Here is a 20,469-nt window from a genome sequence, read left to right on the forward strand (position 1 = left end):
GTTGTTCCCATATCCAAGAAGGCCATGTGCCTCGCCATGCAGTCCTGGAAGCCAATTTTGAAAATTAATATTTAATGGAATTAATAACCTAGGTGATTTGGATCGAACGTGTTAAGTTCTACAGGAGATCTAAGTCTAAACCTAAAAGAACAAATAAATTAAACTTAGGATCAAACGTGTTAAGTTCCGCAGGCAATCCAAGTTTAATTTAAAAGAACACATGGTAGCTAGGAAAAGGTTCAGACCTTTGTACAAAGTTTGTGTATAATGGAATCGATAGGTTTTCCGAGTAGCAACCAACAATTGGTATCAAAGTTAGGATTTTGCCTCTGTGTATTTGGTATTAGTTTAATTATGCATATGTCATACATAATTCAGGCAGGATAATAGTAGGATGTGCTAACTTTATGGATGCAGGATCCAACTATTATGACTTATAGATATTGTGTGTGTGATTGGACCCTTGGACATGTCAAGGGCATTTTATTGTGTGTGCATGATTGTATTATAAAATACAGCAGGAGCTGTATTTAATTTTATTAGGATTTTATTTTTTGATCTAGTTACATGTACATTCCTTTTATGGAATATAGGATCGATGGATGTAAATTTTATTTTATGTTCGATCTAGTTTACATGTACATTCCTTCGAGGAATATAGGATCGAAAAATGTAAAATTCTATTTATGTCGCGGATCGAATCTTGCAAGGCGTGGAACTTTTTGAGGACCAGAGGCGCAGCGGAACAAGGAGCAAGATGGATGCGACAACTAGACCCGGTGGCGGTGGCCAAAGATGGCAGCAGCTAGGGTTGGCGACACACGGAGGACAGCAATAGATAAAAGCCATAATAGTTGAAAATTAGTTTTTCTATTTATTGATTTTTATGCTGTGTTGTGTGTGCTTGTTAGTATGCATGCTAAGTAGGCTAGCATAGTCAAAATTCCTCACTTTAAATAATTAAGTGGGAGAGAGATTTATTTTTAAATAAATTCCACGGTCTCCATTACTGGTTTATAAGTGATGCAACAAGCTTGCGCATTGGCTCTGAGTGCCTTCCTCTATATCGGATGAGCTTGTTTGCAGATCACTAGCTTAAACTTCCATTTTGGATGACTATAGGAAGTTAATTAAGAGCATGTGATCTTCCCCATCGGAAGGGGCACAATTTTATTAATGGACTTAGTGTCAAGTAATGGTATACACTTAGGCACGTCTAATAGTATCCTCCCCATCGGAGTCACTGCTATTATTTGTGTGACCGAAGAAAACCAACTATTAATTTGTCAAATAAATAGGTTGACAAGATAATAAAATTAAAAACTCCTCTTACAAATGTTTGATTTTGTATACGTCCACACTATCATGGCATACAAAATTCACGGTGTTTGAGGTAATTTTATTTTGTCATAAAGATTTATTGACAAGATAATTAATGGGTAAAACCCTCCTCTTACAAATGTTTAAATTTTGTATACGTCCACACTATCGTGGCATGCAAAATTCACGGTGTTTGAGGTGTTGGTGAATTTAAACAATATTGTTTGAGGAATCAATGTTATTTTAAATTCAAAAGGTTTTGACCAAATATTTGATCAAAGACAGATCAACTATTAATTTTATTCGTCATAAAGTAAAGTTGACGAGATAATAAAATTAATGGATAAAATCTCCTCTTTAATTTTGTATATGTCCACACTATCGTGACATACAAAATTCATAGGGATTTTAAAGAATTGATCTTAACCAAATATTTTTGTGATTCTTAGGATTTAAAATGTTTGCCAATTTCCTAGTTGTTATACTATAGAAAAGACTTAGTAGTCCCAATTGTAATGATTGGAAATAGGACTTGGACATTAAGGTAGACTGTCTTCTTAGAACTAAGAACAATATAAGTGTATTTAATTCATTAGTTGAAACATGTTTAGTGGTGTTATCTACCAGAACCTGGAGTGTAGATACAGATGCCATTAATCATGTCCGCAATTTATTGTAGGGTTCCAGGAAACCTGACAACTAAATGAAAATAAAAATACCGTCCACATGAGCACTGCTGTAAAAGTGGCAGCTGTTGCAGTGGGAGATGTTTATCCTTTGATAAGAATAAAATATGGATTTTAAGTAATTGTCTTTACGTACCATGTTTAGAAAGAACTAGTTTTCAGTTTCTAAACTATTCAAAGAACTTGATATTCTGCTTCTTTTAATAACAAAGTTGCTATTAAGAAAAAGAGGAAAGTTATCTGTTCTGGTACGATGGTTGGCAATTTATAAATCCAATAACTCCCACGATGCAACAAATGGAAATTAGTAACACATCTTCTAACTTTAAGAGAAAGCAACCTTCGGAAATGAACCAATTATATCTTTGGCATCTAAGGCTAGGTTATATTAACTTGAGTAGGATTCATTGGTAGCTGATGAACTTTTAGGTTCATTAGTAGTGGAAATCTTTCCAACCTGCGAGTCTTATTTGGAAGGAAAAATAACCAAGAAGCTTTTAAGTCTAAGGGGTATGGAGCCAAAGATATATTGGAATTGGTTCATTCTGATTTGTGTGATCCTATGACTATTCAGACAAGAGATAGTATCGAATATTTCATCTATTTTATAGACAACTATTCAAGATACAAATACATTTACTTAATGTGCCGCAAGACTAAGTGCTTTGATTAGTTCAAAGAGTGCAAGGCTGATGCGGAGAAACGTTAAAGTAAAAGTATCAAGTCACTATGGTAAGATCGTAGTGGCAAGTACCTCTTGGGACAATTTAGGAGTTACTTATCAAAAGTAGGGATTCACTCCCAACTAACTGCACCTGGTACACCCCAACAGAATGGTGTAGTAGAAAGAAGGTATATGACTCTTATGGAAATAATTAGATTGATGATGAGTTATTCAGAAAATTACCAAGTTCGTTTTAAGGATATACTCTGAAAAAGAAAGTGAACATAGTACCTTCCAAAGTCAAAACTCTTTACTCATATAGAATTGTTGAATAGGCGTAAGCCTATTTGAAGCATATTCGGATTCAGGTAGTCCAGCACATATGCTGAAGAGAGACAATGATAAGTTGGATAGGAATTCACTTGTTTATGGGTTATCTTAGAGAAACGAAAGTAGGTTTATAGTCTTAAAAATCAGAAGGTCATTATTAGCATCAATGATTGATTTTTAGAAGAGGACTATATAATGAACCACAAGCCCATAAGTAAATTTGTTCTTAATAAAGGACACGTCTAATCTAGTACCAACTGTACAAGATGAAATATCACAAGAAACTACAACACGTATCACAATTGATACACAATTATAGACAGTGCCTAATCGTAGTGGAAGGGTTGTCAAACAACCTAAAAGATTCATGTTTTGAGAGAGTCTTTTGGACTTGATCCAAAATGAACATGAGCCTGATCCCGGACATATGATGAAGCACTCCAAGATAAAGATGCAGCATCTTGGCAAAGAGTAATGAATAACAAAATTAGAATATATGTATTCTAATAAAATCTGGAAGCTTGTAGAACCACCAGATGGTGTAAAAGCCATTGGGTAAAAATGGTGGAAACTTTCAAAGCAAGGCTTGATGAAAAAGGAAACTTTTTCACTGGTAGTCATGCTTAATTCTATCTGGATTCTTTTATCTATTTGGCAAGTGGATGTCAAGACAATATTCCTTAATGGAAGTCTTGAAGAAAGCATCCATATAAAGTAACCAGAAGAGTTCATTGCAAAGGGCAAAGAGCATCTTGTGTGTAAGCTCAATCAGTCTATGGACTGAGACAAAGCTTCAAGGTCTTGGAACATTCGGTTTATCAAAATAATCTAGACCTATGGATTTATTTAGTAACCGGATAAGTCTTGTGTATACAAAAAGTGTGATGGAAACGTGGTGGTATTTCTTGTACTATACGTAGATAACATTTTTGGTAGTTGGAAACAATATCAAAATGTTGTCAGAAGTAAGGGTATGGTTATCCAAACAATTCGATATGAAGGACTTGGGAGAATGTATATATTCTTGAGATTAAAGTAATAAGGGATCGCAAGAAAAGAATATTTTACTTATCCCAAGCTTCATATATCGAAACAATCCTTGCTCGTTTAGCATGCAGAACTCTAAGAAAGGTTTCTTACCTTTTTAACATGGAGTAACTTTATCTAAAGATATGTCTCCGTAGACATCAAAGGAGATAAAGGAAATGAAGGCAGTTCTTTAGGCTTCGGTTGTCGGAAGCCTAATGTATGTTATGCACGAGATCAGAAATCTGTTTTGCCAAGAGCATAGTTAGCAGATATCAAAGTAACCCTAGACAAGGACATTGGACTACAGTAAAGCATATATTGAAGTACCTTAGAGGCACTAGAGATTATATGCTAGCTTACAAGGCAGTTAATTTGGTCCATGTGGGTTGCACGGATTTTGACTTTCAATCGGATAGGGACAATAATAAGTCAACCTCGGGGTTTTGTGTTTACTTTAGGAGGTAAAGTCATAACTATGGAAGAGTGATAAGCATAGGTGTTTTTCTGGACTCCACCATAGAAGCTTAGTATATGGCAAGCCTCTGAGGTAGCCATAAAAGCTGAATGACTCAATAACCTCAAGATAGACTTAGATATGATTTCTGATTTGTCCAAATATTATTACAATTTATTGTAATAATAGTGGTGCAGTAGCAAACTCGAAGAAACCATGAGTCTATAAGGCAAGTAAACACAATAGAGCGCAAGTACCACCCAATACGAGAAATCGTATAAACGAGGAGAGGTTGTTGCTGCCTAGATTGCATTAGATGATGACCTATAGATCTTTTCACTAAGGCCCTTAAGGCAAGAGCTTTTGATGGGCATGTTGAAGGGTTGGGAATCAGATGTATGGCAGCAGATATAGCAGCTTAGTCTTTTAGTATAAGTGGGAGATTGTTAGAATGTATACTAAAAGCCTAGCTTTTGGTATAAATATTTATCTAGAAATAATAATCACATTGGTAAAATGTCTACATTTATGATAAATATACTTGTTCAATTAATTTATATTGTAGATAACATGGTGTGTGGTGTCACACACAGAGGATCATGTTATCAGTACCTTATAAATTATAAACAGTAGCTTACGACCATGATGGAAAGGAACAAACCATTGGAAGGTCGTAGTGTAATTAGGTATTAGCTTATCTTAACTATATAATTACACTAGTACACTTAGAGTGTATTGAGTAGGACCATTAGAGGTTGTTTCTTTTATACTGACTTTATAAAAGAACAAAGACCTCAGTTATTATGGAAGTGTGTGCTCTTAATCCTAATATAATAACAAGCACATATATTTGATATTTATTTCTTTAATTTATCAATGGGTGAGATTTAGTTCGATAAATCAATAAGCCCGATAAGTTGAGAAATAATATCACTTATAGTGTGTGTTGTTGATTATAGAAGGAAACTGTGTCCTAGTGATCTAGGTTGAGAATGTCCCCAAGAGGAGCTCATAAGGATTGTCATGTTAAACCTTGCAGGTGGACTTAGTCCAACATGACGATGAAGTTGAGTGGTACTACTCTTGGAGCTAGATATTAATTAAGTGAGTTGTCAGTAACTTACTTAATTAGTGGACATTTGTTATCTTAAACACAGGGAGACTGACACACTCATAATAAGAAGGAGCCCAAAATGTAATTTGAGATTGGTGCGGTAGTTCAATAATAGTTCTTTAGTGGAATGAATTATTATTGATGAAATTAAGTTATGTGTTCGGGGCGAACACGGGAAGCTTAATTTCATCGGGAGACCAAAACCAATTCCTCCTCTCGGTCCCTATCGTAGCATCTTGTATATAGAGATTTATACCCACCACATACCTACCTTCTTACCCATCCAATGGGGCCGGCCAAGCTAGCTTGGAACCCAAGCTAGGGCCGGCCAAGACCAAGTGGATGAGCCAAGTTGGTGGCCGGCCAAAGCTTGGGTCCCAAGCTTAGGTGGCCGGCCACTAGAATATTAAAAAAGATTTTTATTAAAATTATTTCTTATGTGGATATCATGGTTTTAAAAGAGAGTTTAAAAAAATAAAAATATCCTTTTATAGCTTTCTACAAAAGATTAAGAGAAGAGATTAATCTCTATCCTTATTTGTAGATTAAAATGATGGTTTTAATTTTTGGTAAAAACTTTCCTTATTTGTAAATCATCCACATGTTTAAAAGAGAGTTTAAAATTTGAAATCTTTCCTTATTTGTTGATTTAAAGGTGGATTTTAAATTTTAAGAAAACTTTCCTTTTTAACCATGTTCATGATTTAAAAGAGAGTTTAAAAATTAAATATTCTCTTTTATATGTTTCTACAAGAGATTAAGAAAAGATTTGATATCTTTCCTTATTTGTAGATTAAAAAAGATTTTAATTTTTAGAGATAACTTTCTTTTTATCCACATGTTTAAAAGAAAGATTTTAATTTATAAAATTTCCTTTTTATTAACCAATCATGAAGGGATTAAAATTATTGGAGAAATTTTTAAATTTTCGGAAACAAATTAGGAAGTTTTAATTCTTGTTTTAATTAAAACTTTCCTTGATTTGGGGAGAAGAGTGGCCGGCCAAATAAATTGGAGAAGAGAAAATTATTTTTAATTAAATAAATTTTCCTTTTCATGGCAGAAGAATTAAGGAAGTTTTCATTTAAATTTCCTTATTTGCCAAGACCAAGGATTATAAAAGAGGGGGTAGAGGTGCCTTCATGGAGAACGACTCTATTCTATTTTCTCCCTCTTTTCTTCCTTGGTGTGGCCGGCCCTTCTCATTTTCTCTCCTCCTCTTGTGTGGCCGAAATCCTTTATCTCTTGGAGCTTTGAGGAGGTGGCCAGATCTAGCTTGAGGAAGAAGGAGAGAAATCTTGCATCCCTTGGAGCTTGGTTGGTGAAAAAAAATTCTTCATCCTTTAGAAGATATGCTTGGCCGAAACTTGAAGGAAGGAAGAAGAAGGTGCCTTGGTGGTTCTCGTCTCGGAAGACCATTGCCCACACAACGTCTGGGATTAGAAGAGGAATACGGTAGAAGACCTAGAGGTTTTTGTTTGCAAAAGAAAAGGTATACTAGTATTTAATTTCTGCATCATACTAGTTTTATTTCTTTGTAAAAATACCAAATACAAGAGGCATGCGATTCTAGTATTTCGAATTAGTTTTCGATGTTGTGTTCTTTTGTTTTTCTTTTCCTTGTGATTTGATTGTTCCTTTTGGTTGACCTAAAGTTATTTAAGGAAATTAAATATTAGCTTTCCTTAAAAGGCTTTGTCTAGGCGGTGGTGGTTGTTCCCATATCCAAGAAGGCCATGTGCCTTGCCATGCAGTCCTGAAAGCCAATTTTGGAAATTAATATTTAATGGAATTAATAACCTAGGTGATTTGGATCGAACGTGTTAAGTTCCGCAGGAGATCCAAGTCTAAACCTAAAAGAACAAATAAATTAAACTTAGGATCAAATGTGTTAAGTTCCGTAGGTGATCCAAGTTTAATTTAAAAGAACACATGGTAGCTAGGAAAAGGTTCAGATCTTTGTATAAAACTTTTGTACAGTGGAACCGATAGGTTTTCCGAGTAGCAACCAACACCTGGAACTCAATGAAGGCACTTCAGAAGTAAAGTTAGCAAGGTGAGAAATCCTCTGAACCCAGCTAACAAACCTGCGGATGAACAATGTTGAAAAGGTAGTGCAACTCCAAGCATGTATCAAAGAATTCATTACTCATCTCAACAATCTCAGAGAATCGGTAACGAACTGAGATTCAATCTTGTTGGTGCGGGAAGCATCCGACGATCGAACCTGAGTTTTGATAATGGCAAAGGATTCAAAGTTAATGGTTGTTGTTATCTAACATCTTGAATGAGTGTTTCAGGAAAGTTCTACCTGCGGTTAGGCAGGTGAAAACCCTAGGGGGCGGTAACCCTAGGTGGAGAAAAGTCCTAGCTGCGGTTAGGCAAAGGGAAAACCCTAGGGGGTGGTAACCCTAGGTCATAGGGGGTGGTAACCCTATGCGGAAAGTCTTGGCAGGTCGATGGCTTCAGGCAAAAGTCCTAGGGGGTGGTAACCCTAGGTGGAAAGTCTCGGTGTCGCGAACCAGGTGAAAGACTGGACTAGCCGGGAAGCGGATGTCCAGCAGAAAGTCCGGAAGCGTCGAGTGCTGAGCAAAAGTCCAGTCGATCTGGAGGATCGCACTAGCAGCAGGTAAATCTCCTGAGTGGAGTAGGTGAGGACGCGTTCCCTGTAGAGGGAACAATAGGCGTCGGGTCGACCTAGGGTTTCCGGTCGAAAATCTGAAGTCAGACCCGGACAGTCCGGAGACTGTCATAATATTCTTTATCATATTTATACTATTGTTTTATGCTAACTTTGTGTTGCAGGATATTGTTTGAGACTAACATATCTTGTAGGTATAAAATAATGATGTTTTCCCACGGATGAACAGTGTCCGAGGCGCCTCCATGGAGCTTGGAGGCGCCTCGGGTGCAAAACCTGAAGCTGGTTGCGAAGTGGAGCTGAAGGCGCCTTCATAGGGATTGAAGGCGCCTTGGACCATTGAAGGCGCCTTCAGGTTAGGATAAGCAGCAGTCAGCGGAGGTTATCACAGCGCAGGAACAGGGATAAATTTTGGGGTTCAAGGCGCCTTGACTGACACTGGAGGCGCCTTGAACGTCCAATAAAAGGACATCTCAACCAACAGCTTGAAATATCTTCTTCCAAGTGAACTATCTACTACAAGCTGCCTACGAGACGATCCCGAAGTGCTGCAACGACACCCCGACAACCCGGAGCTTCAGATTTAGTCCTTTGTTGTCGGTATAATCTTTTACTGCTTTGAATTGTAATTAGTTTGTAATAGTTTTTACGAGCTTATAGTTGTTGCCCACGGAAAGCGATCAAGGATCGCGGGCCTTCGAGTAGGAGTCGCCTTAGGCTCCGAACGAAGTAAATCCTCCTGTCTCTGTGTGCTTGCTTTCTTATTTTCCGCTGCGTTTTAATTACTCAAGTGTTTTACGAATTAAACGAATTAGCCGCGAGCGCTATTCACCCCCCTCTAGCGCAACTCGATCCAACAATTGGTATCAGAGCGGGGTCGCTTTGAATTGGTGCAACCACCATTCAGAGCGGGGTCGCCTTTCGTTTTTTCCCTCCAAAATTATTTTTGAAAAATTAATTTTCATCTTTTCACCATTGGTTGGAATTAGCAAAATATTGCATTTTCAAAAATTTGTAGTAATATTTTTTTTAATATTATTTTAATAATATTTTATTATTTTTTCTCAAAATTCCTGAATTACTATTTTTATTTCTCTCCCGCACTACTAATCCAAGACTAAGTCTTGGAACAAGTTTTGTTGTGTTTATTTTGCGAGATTGTCTTTCTAAGATGACCCATCAAGAAGGCTACAACACTGCTTGCCCACCGCTCTTCTCCGGAGATGATTTTGGAGATTGGAAGGGTCGGATGTAGGCGTATCTCCAGACTCACTTTGAAGTCTGGATGATAGTCAAAACCGGGCTTCAACTGCCAACTAACGGCGCCGGCAAGCCACTACCGTACGAGAACTGGGACGCGAACCTTATCAAAAAGGTAGAAGCAAACGCAAAAGCAACGTATACACTTCAGTGTGGCTTCACGAATAAGGAGCTGAATCGCGCCGGCCCATTCTCAAGTGCCAAGGAGCTGTGGGAGAATCTGATTGAGTTACACGAAGGTATTCCTGATACAAAAATAGGTAAGCATGTTTTAATAAATAAATTATTTGAGCAGACTAATACTAGTCCGGCCGAGGAAGGTGTGACGTTATTTGCAGGAACAAACAAGACGAAGAAAGCACTAAAGGCAACATGGTCCGAGTCATCAGATGAATTCGAATCAGACGAAGAAGAGCAAGCGAGCCTTCTCGCTCTACCAGTACTAGCACATGTTGTTGAAACCGAGTCTGAGTTCGAGCCCGATTCAGAAACCAAGAGCGAATCAGACACCGAGTCTGAGCGAAGCCACGGATCCGTATCCGTTTCTGAAGGACCCAAAACCACTGTAAGTGCTCTAATTTCAAGTATTAGCTTAGATGATTCAGAAAATTTAATTCCTTACTTATTAAAGAAGTTGGCTAAATCCAACGTCCGGGTTAATTCGCTCCAAAAGGAGGTAACAGCCCTTAAGGAAGCGACTGACTTGAGTGCTTTAACTGAGCCAGTTCAAATTAGAAATTCGACTCAAGTCCAACAACTTGAGGAAGAAAATTCTAATTTGAAAACTCAAATTAAAGAACTCAAAGACATGTTGGAACGGTTCACCTTGGGTTCCAAGAATTTGGATCTAATTCTTGGAAAACAACAAGCCATTTACAACAAATCCGGACTTGGATTTAAGACCAAAACAAAATATAAATCATATCTGTCTCTAGTTAATAGAAATAATAGAAACATAATTCAAGCATGGGTCCCTAAGTCCAAATTGATTAATCAAGTTGGACTTGGTCAATATTGGATCCCGAAGGATCAAATATACTACCTCGATAGGCCATATCGAGGCTATGATCCAGGGGGAGTTAAAAGAAAAACCATTAAAATTAAACGAAAGTAAATTAAAATTCAAAATTAAATTAAATTCAAAATTAAATTAAATTCAAAATTAAATTAAAAATTTGAAATTAAATTAAATTTAAATCTCAAATTTTGAAAGTAAATTAAAATTCAAAATTCAAAAGTAAATTCATAATTAAATTAAAAATTCGAACTTAAATCAAAATTCAAAAATTCAATTTAAATCAAATAAAAATTTAGAAGGAGGATCCAGAATAGCTGGCACCCCTAACTAAACTACCCGACTGGGTAACTGAACTTAATCTACCCGAAATGGGTAAACAAGAGTAGACTACCCGACAGGGTAATTAAGGTTAGAAAAAATGAGCTAGGTTTAACTTGACCCACAGTACTGGTGAAGTTTTTGGATGATAGTAAGTTAGGGAAGCTTGGGCATCACATGTCTAGGAAGATATGGCTTCGACCTGGTGCATTTGGCCAAGTGGAACTGACCGAAGCTACCTTAAATGGATCCTAACTAGTTAGACCAAGGTTTAGTATTAAGTTCAATGGGTAGGACTATTTGGAAAACCTCGAAGGTATGGTTACTTTAATGAGTTCCTTGTGACTCACCATAGCCCAGAAGTTTATCCAAAGAATGCTTACTTGTTGAACCCAAAGCTAAACCTGAATCTAACGCAAAGTTAAATCAAACCCTTAAATTGAACCTCAATTCATCTCACAACAATTATAGGGTTCCCTGATTGACAATCTAGCTTGGGTGAGATGACTAAGAAATTAAATTATGAAAATTGACTTGAACTTAAATCAAGTTAATTAACAATTAAATTAACTTTAATTAACTTGAATTATTTTCAAAACTAAAATGATTTTAAACTCAATTTCAAAATTTAATTTCAAAATCATTACAAAATTTAATTTCAAAATCATTTCAAAACTTAATTTCAAAATCATTTTAAAATCTTTTCAAAATTTAATTTTAAAATCTTTTCAAAACTTAATTTCAAAATCATTTTAAAATCTTTTCAAAATTTAATTTTAAAATCTTTTCAAAATCATTTCAAAACTTAATTTCAAAATCATTTTAAAATCTTTTCAAAATTTAATTTTAAAATCTTTTCAAAATTTAATTTCAAAATCATTTCAAAACTTAATTTCAAAATTATTTTAAAATCTTTTCAAAATTTAATTTTAAAATCATTTCAAAATTTAATTTCAAAATCATTTCAAAACTTAATTTCAAAATCATTTTAAAATCTTTTCAAAATTTAATTTTAAAATCTTTTCAAAATTTAATTTCAAAATCATTTCAAAACTTAATTTCAAAATCATTTTAAAATCTTTTCAAAATTTAATTTCAAAATCATTTCAAAACTTAATTTCAAAATCATTTTAAAATCTTTTCAAAATTTAATTTTAAAATCTTTTCAAAATTTAATTTCAAAAATTAATTTCAAAATCATTTCAAAACTTAATTTCAAAATCATTTTAAAATCTTTTCAAAATTTAATTTTAAAATATTTTCAAAATTTAATTTCAAAATCATTTCAAAACTTAATTTCAAAATCATTTTAAAATATTTTCAAAATATAATTTTAAAATCTTTTCAAAATTTAATTTCAAAATCATTTCAAAACTTAATTTCAAAATCATTTTAAAATCTTTTCAAAATTTAATTTCAAAATCATTTCAAAACTTAATTTCAAAATCATTTTAAAATCTTTTCAAAATTTAATTTTAAAATCTTTTCAAAATTTAATTTCAAAATCATTTCAAAACTTAATTTCAAAATCATTTTAAGATCTTTTCAAAATTTAATTTTAAAATATTTTCAAAATTTAATTTCAAAATCATTTCAAAACTTAATTTCAAAATCATTTTAAAATCTTTTCAAAATTTAATTTTAAAATCTTTTCAAAATTTAATTTTAAAATCATTTCAAAACTTAATTTCAAAATCATTTCAAAACTTAATTTCAAAATCATTTTAAAATCTTTTCAAAATTTAATTTCAAAATCATTTCAAAACTTAATTTCATTTTAAAATCTTTTCAAAATTTAATTTCAAGATCATTTCAAAACTTAATTTCAAAATAATTTTAAAATCTTTTCAAAATTTAATTTTAAAATCTTTTCAAAATTTAATTTCAAAATCATTTCAAAACTTAATTTCAAAATCATTTTAAAATATTTTCAAAATTTAATTTCAAAATTATTGCAAAACTTAATTTCAAAATCATTTTAAAATCTTTTCAAAATTTAATTTCAAAATCTTTTCAAAATTTAATTTCAAAATCATTTCAAAATTTAATTTCAAAATCATTTCAAAATCATTTTAAAATATTTTCAAAATTTAATTTCAAAATCTTTTCAAAATTTAATTTCAAAATCATTTCAAAACTTAATTTGAAAATCATTTTAAAATATTTTCAAAATTTAATTTTAAAATCTTTTCAAAATTTAATTTCAAAAATCATTTCAAAACTTAATTTCAAAATCATTTCAAATTTTTTTCAAAATTAATTTCAAATCTTTTCAAAATTAATTTCAAAATTATTTCAAAATCTGTTCAAAATTAATTTCAAAATTATTTCAAAATCTGTTCAAAATTTAATTTCAAAATCATTTCAAAATTTAATTTCAAAATCATTTTGAATTTTTTTTCAAATCTTAATTTAAAATCATTTTAAAAATCTTTGCAAAACTAAAATCTTTTAAAACTTCATTTCAAAATTATTTGAAATTCAAAACTTATTATTTAGATCAACTGTAAAGACCACTCCATCTCACATTCACTCAAGTGCTAATCATGCTTGTTAATCTAGATTGAGTGAGATGGAAAATTAGGAAAATATTTTTTTTTAACCTCTCGTGCTTGAACTCCTGAACTCAAAAATTTATTAAGGCATTAATTAAGGGGGAGTGATTTCAAGTCGGTTTTAAAATGATTTTTTCTTTAAAAATTTTGACTTAACCTCAAAATTAAAAGCTATTTTTGGCATATCTTTGAAAATTCAAGTTATTTTTTAGCTTTAAAATTAAAATTATTGATGACCTGACTCTAAAATTATAACTCCTCTAGAAGCTAAATGTTTTTAAAGCTAAGTACTTAATTAAGTTTTCTCTAACTAAACTTAGTTAAATTATTTTCTCAACGCAATCATGTTTAAGTTGAAAACATAGCTAAGTATTTTCAAAGTTAGCTAAATATTTTTTCAAAAACATTTAGCTAAGTACTTTTTAAAGTGTTTAAAAAAAAAAATTTAGCTAAGTACAATTGTTTTTAAATGCTAAGTTCTGCTGAAAATGCTAAGTATTTTCCAAAGCATTCTCAAAATTTCATCAAAACAGTTTGTTTTGAAAAACTAAATCTTTTTAAAGTTAAATACTTAACAAAACTATTATCCTCATAAGTTTAGCTAAGTCCTTGATAAAAGTATTTTAAAAAGTAAAAATCTTAGCTGATCAATTTTTTTTAGCTAAACTCCCTCTTTAAAAAAAAAAAACTAAGAATTTAAAGTGTTGTGATATCACAAAAATTTACTTTGTTACTTGTTAAAGACAAAAATAACCTTATCTCAGCTAAAAGTATCTCTCAAACTAAAGGAAATGCAAATATTCAGGTTAAGCATGTTTGATCTTTAGGGCTCTGATACCTCTTAAAGTCAATCTATTGAACTGGACTCATGCTTGGACTTAAGGACCAACTAAATAAATAACCTAAATTAAAATATTAGCTACTCTCTCTCTTCAACCTAAAAATTAACAAGTTCTTTTTCAAAAATAAGTACTATTTTATTCAAAATTAAGCTAAGTCCCTTTTCAAAATTCAATGTTTCCAAAAAGTTTAGCTAAGTGATTCATAGAGAAACTTTCAAACTTAGCCAATCTTGAAACATAACTTTATAAATTCTTAATAAGATATTTTCTAAGTTACCGTTCAGATAATTTTGCAAAATTTTAACTCAGTGCTTTCAAAATTTTAGGTGAAAATTTATTTTTCAACTTAGCACTTATCCTGTTTTTTTCATAATCTAATTTACTTTTCAAAAAGAAAAATTAAAAATTATTTTCAACTGGCTTATTTTTTGATAAATGGCAAAGGGGGAGAGTAGGAAATTCAAAAGTAAAGTAAAAATTCAAAAAGGAAACCCTGTATTAAGGGGGAGCTTCACAAAAGTTTAAGTGTTAGCTTAAGTTAGGCATTCATTTGAATTTATATACTTAAGCTTGCTCAGTTAAAACTTTTTAATAATTATGCATTGGTTTTACTTAACTTTGAATTTGGGATGCCATAATCAAAAAGGGAGAGATTGTTGGTGCGGGAAGCATCCGACGATCGAACCTGAGTTTTGATAATGGCAAAGGATTCAAAGTTAAGGGTTGTTGTTATCTAACATGTTGAATGAGTGTTTCAGGAAAGTCCTAACTGCGGTTAGGCACGTGAAAACCCTAGGGGGTCCTAGGGGGCGGTAACCCTAGGTGGAGAAAAGTCCTAACTGCGGTTAGGCAAAGGGAAAACCCTAGGGGGTGGTAACCCTAGGTCACAGGGGGTGGTAACCATATGCGGAAAGTCTTGGCAGGTCGATGGCTTCAGGCAAAAGTCCTAGGGGGTGGTAACCCTAGGTGGAAAGTCCTGGTGTCGCGAACCAGGTGAAAGACTGGACTAGCCGGGAAGTGGATGTCCAGCAGAAAGTCCGGAAGCGTCGAGTGCTGAGCAAAAGTCCAGTCGATCTGGAGGATCGCACTGGCAGCAGGTAAATCTCCTGAGTGGAGTAGGTGAGGACGCGTTCCCCGTAGAGGGAACAGTAGGCGTCGGGTCGACCTAGGGTTTCCGGTCGGAAATCCGAAGTCAGACCCGGACAGTCCGGAGACTGTCATAATATTCTTTATCATATTTATACTGTTGTTTTACGCTAACTTTGTGTTGCAGGATATTGTTTGGGACTAACATATCTTGTAGGTACAAAATAATGATGTTTTCCCTCGGATGAACAGTGTCCGAGGCGCCTCCATGGAGCTTGGAGGCGCCTCGCGTGCAAAACCTGAAGCTGGTTGTGAAGTGGAGCTGGAGGCGCCTTCATAGGGATTGAAGGCGCCTTGGACCATTGAAGGCGCCTTGGAGCTTTGATGAAGGCGCCTTCAGGTTAGGATAAGCAGCAATCAGCGGAGGTTATCACAGCGCAAGAACAGGGATAAATTTTGGGGTTCAAGGCGCCTTGACTGGCACTGGAGGCGCCTTGAACGTCCAATAAAAGGACATCTCAACTAGCAGCTTGAAATATCTTCTTCCAAGTGAACTATCTGCTACAAGCTGCCTACGAGACGATCCCGAAGTGCTGCAACGACACCCCGACAACCTGGAGCTTCAGATTTAGTCCTTTGTTGTCGGTATAATCTTTTACTGCTTTGAATTGTAATTAGTTTGTAATAGTTTTTACGAGCTTATAGTTGTTGCCCACGGAAAGTGATCAAGGATCGCGGGCCTTCGAGTAGGAGTCGCCTTAGGCTCCGAACGAAGTAAATCCTCCTGTCTCTGTGTGCTTGCTTTCTTATTTTCCGCTGCGTTTTAATTACTCGAGTGTTTTACGAATCAAACGAATTAGCCGCGAGCGCTATTCACCCCCCCCCTCTAGCGCATCTCGATCCAACAAATCTAGTATGCACTCAACGCCTTCCTGAGAACTCAAGAATGGTCATCCTTAGTAGATGCATACTACATCTCTAAAGACTTCGAGGTAAGCACAGTAGAAAATTTATTTTCTACTTTTGAACTTCATGAAACTCGATGTGTAGATTCTAAAGAAATTGAGAAGTCGAATAACAATCTTGCCTTGAAAGCTAAGAAGGAAGATCTTGACTCTGAAGCGTCGATAGACGAAGATGAAGCGGCGCTATTACTAAGAAAGTTTAATAAATTTATTAAAACTAATAAATTTAAATCGCAGACAAGAAATCATTATTGGAACAAAAAGAAGGTTCGATGCTACAATTGCAATGAACAAGGACACATCAAGGATGACTACCCAAAATTGAAGAACAAGGACAAAGAAAAGAACAAGAAGCAAACTCGGCCCAAGCATAATCTAAAATCCACATGAGATAAATCATCGTCCTCCGAATCTGAAATCAAAGTCTGCACAAGACTAGCCCTAATTGCTGACCATCAAAAGGAAGACGAAACCAGCTTAGAGATGAGCATCGACGAAGGGAGAGGATCATCAAAGGAAAGCTACGATGAAGGAGGGGCATCAGAATACGAGGTAAGTCAGGTATGTGCCTTATCTCCTAAAAAGTCATTTAAATTTATTAAGAGTCTTTCCAAGGATTTAGTAAAATTAGAAAAAGAAAATATAGACTTGAAAAGACAATTAGCCAAAGTATGTCCCTTAGATTTATTTGATAATTTAAAATAGAAAATGATAAATAGAAAACAAAAATAGAATATTTGAAAAATCATGCATGTTCAAATAATCAAAATATTAGGAGATTTAATAATTTAAACTGGTATTTTAAATACCATAAGGGATAAATTAGTAAAATTTCACAAAAATACATTCCTAAGAATTTCTTGATTAATCCAGTAGGTAAAAACCTGTACTGTGTTCCAAAATAATATTTAATTAACTATATTTCTGGACTTAGGCCTTTCAGAAAGAAAATTAAATGTTTAAATTTTTTAAGAAGCTTTGTCTAGAAGTGGTTGATGCTTCAATAACTAAGAAGGCCTAGTGCCTCACCACAACCTGGAAGTTAATTACTGAATTAAATGTTTAATTAACTTACTGTGAAGCATTTAACTAATGCTATAAAGTTTTGTTACAAAAATTTATTTAAAAAGGTCTAATCATTAAAATTTGTTTAAGTTTTTTTTGGCTAATCTAAATAATCTTTCGAAATTTTTATCAACTAGAGATCAAAATTTCTGAAACTTAACTTTTCATTTTTTTTTTAATTTTTCCCTTAGATTTTTTAGACCTTCCAAGTAATATGTTTAATGTACCCCACTTTTAAATGTGATCAAAAGGGGGAGTAGTAAGATTAAGTTTATGGGGAGGGTAGTACAATTTTAAATTTTAATTTTTGTACTTGCAATTTTTTTTTGCAAACATTATAATTGCTATCTATTTATGGTTTACCCTAACTTAACTTGGGTTTGATCACATCAAAAAAGGAGAGATTGTTAGTACCCCAAGGTAGTTTTGATGCGATCAACCAAGTCAGGTTAGGTCCTATTATTTTTAACCCTGTGTCTAAGTGTGCAAGAACTTAGGAGCATAGGAAGTCGAGTGAAAGACTCAACTAATGAGAAGGACGACATGGGAGAGAGTCGACGGGCTCGGTGCGTCCGAGAGACGAAGTGCTGCAAAAGAGTACGCGGGTAGACGAGAAGGAGGCACGCAATGTTTTTGAGGGACTAGAAGTCGAAGCAGAAGATTGCTCGAAAGCTGAAAGTTGGGTTCGGGTGAGCCCTATTCTGAATGGTCGAGATCACCTATGCGAGTGGAGCCGGAGTAAAAGCTCCGGACCAATCCGAGCGGGACCAGAGTGGAAGTAGGGATGGCAATGGGGCGGGGCGGGGGCGGGTTTGCCATTCCCATCCCCGCCCCATTCTTATTTTTTCGGGTTCGGGGATTCCCCGAACCCGAACCCACGGGTTCGGGGATTCCCCATCCCCGCCCCATTTTCAAATTGACCCAAACAAACCACAGACACCAGAAACAGTAGAATATTAACCCAAACAAATCACAGACACAGAAACACCAAAATGGTAGCCACTGTATCATCAATTGCAATCCATGGAGGTGAAAGTTTAACTGCCATGTATTAATACCAATATTATCATCAATATTAATATTAATATTAATACATGTAATCTGACCTGGCATGAGCTATTCTAGTGTCTGTGGTTTGTTTGGGTCAATTGATAATATTAATAATATTATTAATAATAATATTTTTAAAAATTTTAATATTAATATTAATACTATTATTAATATTTTTAAAAAAATCATATTATTATTTAATAATAATAATAATAATAATAATATTCGGGGCGGGTTCGGGGATGGGGATAGTATTCCCATACCCGCCCCAAACCCGTCCCATCCCCGAAAAATCGGGGATCCCCATCCCCATTTCGGGTTTTCCCCGCGGGGCCCCAAACCCGCGGGGAAAATTGCCATCCCTAAGTGGAAGATCCAAACCAAAAAGTCAACTAAAAGTTGACTTTCTAGTTCGGGCGCCCGGACCTGGTCCGGGTGCCAGAACTCCGGGTGGTCCGGGTGCTCAGAACCAAAAGTTAGTCAATTTATGACGTGGCACGTCCCGCTGCATCGAGGATAAATTTTTATACCATTCCAGGCACCCCGAGCAGGGCTATAAAATCAGCCTTGCTCCTAGAAGCTAAAGGCAACAAGAAAAAGAGAGTGAGAACACTTGTAAATGATTTTTTTTTTATCTAGCTTCGTATTTTAGGTACTTTTATTGATGTAAGAGGCTTCTCCGCTCGAAGATGATATTAGTGTGCTTTCCACTTCCTTGGATTAACAACCTTCCTAGTTGTAACCAAGTAATTTATTGTGCCTGTTCCTTTTTAATCTGTCTTTTATATTTTATGCAAGTGTTAATTTTGTCAAAGTTATAAAGTTTGGGAAAGGTTTTTTATTTTTCTTTGTAGGGATATTCACTCCCTCAAGCCGACCGTCAAGGGTCCTAACATCATAGGCGTCGAGTAAGACGGATGTAGAGCGGGTACAAAAGTTAGAGACTACCCTAAAAACTGCCGAAGATACTCTACTTAGAGACAGCCCACCGAGGAAAAATAGTGTCTGAGCTGGACGAAAAAATCACAGAAGTCCAGCACCTCTCCACCTAGTTCGAGGAATCAAATCATACACATGCTATGGAGCTGGCGACCCAAATTCAATTGGCATCCGAGTGGCAACAAAGCCTGGACGTCTAAAGAGCAGAGTTAGAATCCCTCCAGTCGGACTTAGAGGTCAACCAAAATGCTTTGATTGCCTCTAAATCTAAATTGGTGGGTCTTTCTTTAGAGCTGATAGTTGCCCAGGCAGAGCTAACAGCCTATCAAGCGGGGGAAGATGAGCAGCTCGAGACCAAGAAGATAACCCTCCTCCAATCATGGGACTTCATCTTGCCGATCATCGACTCCATTACCAAAGCTCTTCTTCTTAGAGTTGATGATGAGGTCAAGAAACTCAAAGAGGAGGGTTGCTTGGCTTCTGAACCTCCAGGTCACTTCCCTGACGGTCACAAGTTAATCAAGGAGCATTCGCCCAGCTTATTCCCTAATCTACTATAGTTTGTTTCGTGTTTTCGCCTGTCCTTTCGGAAAATGAAAACTTGTAATTAAAATTTCCTATACTACAACTGTAATTTTATTAAGCTTCGCCAACCATTGATCTAAGCTTGTCATTATTTCTCCTAAATATTTATGATTACTCCTTGCGTCTAAGTAAAGGGTTATCCTAGTCTAATTTTACATGTTGAGTGACTTAAAAATTCTATCATTTTGCCCTAAGTGATAAAACGTCGAAGGTTCGATCGGGTCTTAACCCGATTGGGTGTATAGTAAGGATCACCTAGGGATGACTCCTTCAAGGACTACTCAGAATTATATCTGTTAAGAGTCAAAGCTAACTGTATTTTAAGGTTTGATTGGCACTCATAAAAAAGTGCAATCAGTTCTAGTGTCAATCGGCCACATGACAAGGAATGCCCTCAAGGGACAAGAAAGGTAAAACTTTAAAAACTTGGCTAGATTTATAATCGACTGGTCTTTAGATGACTTAAACATGACACGAAAAAGAAGGAACAATTCAACTTAGTGCATGCTCAGGCACTTCCAAATAATGATTTATCTGTCACTTCTGTT

Source organism: Zingiber officinale, chromosome 4A, assembly GCF_018446385.1.
Source record: "Zingiber officinale cultivar Zhangliang chromosome 4A, Zo_v1.1, whole genome shotgun sequence".
Taxonomy (NCBI): domain Eukaryota; kingdom Viridiplantae; phylum Streptophyta; class Magnoliopsida; order Zingiberales; family Zingiberaceae; genus Zingiber; species Zingiber officinale.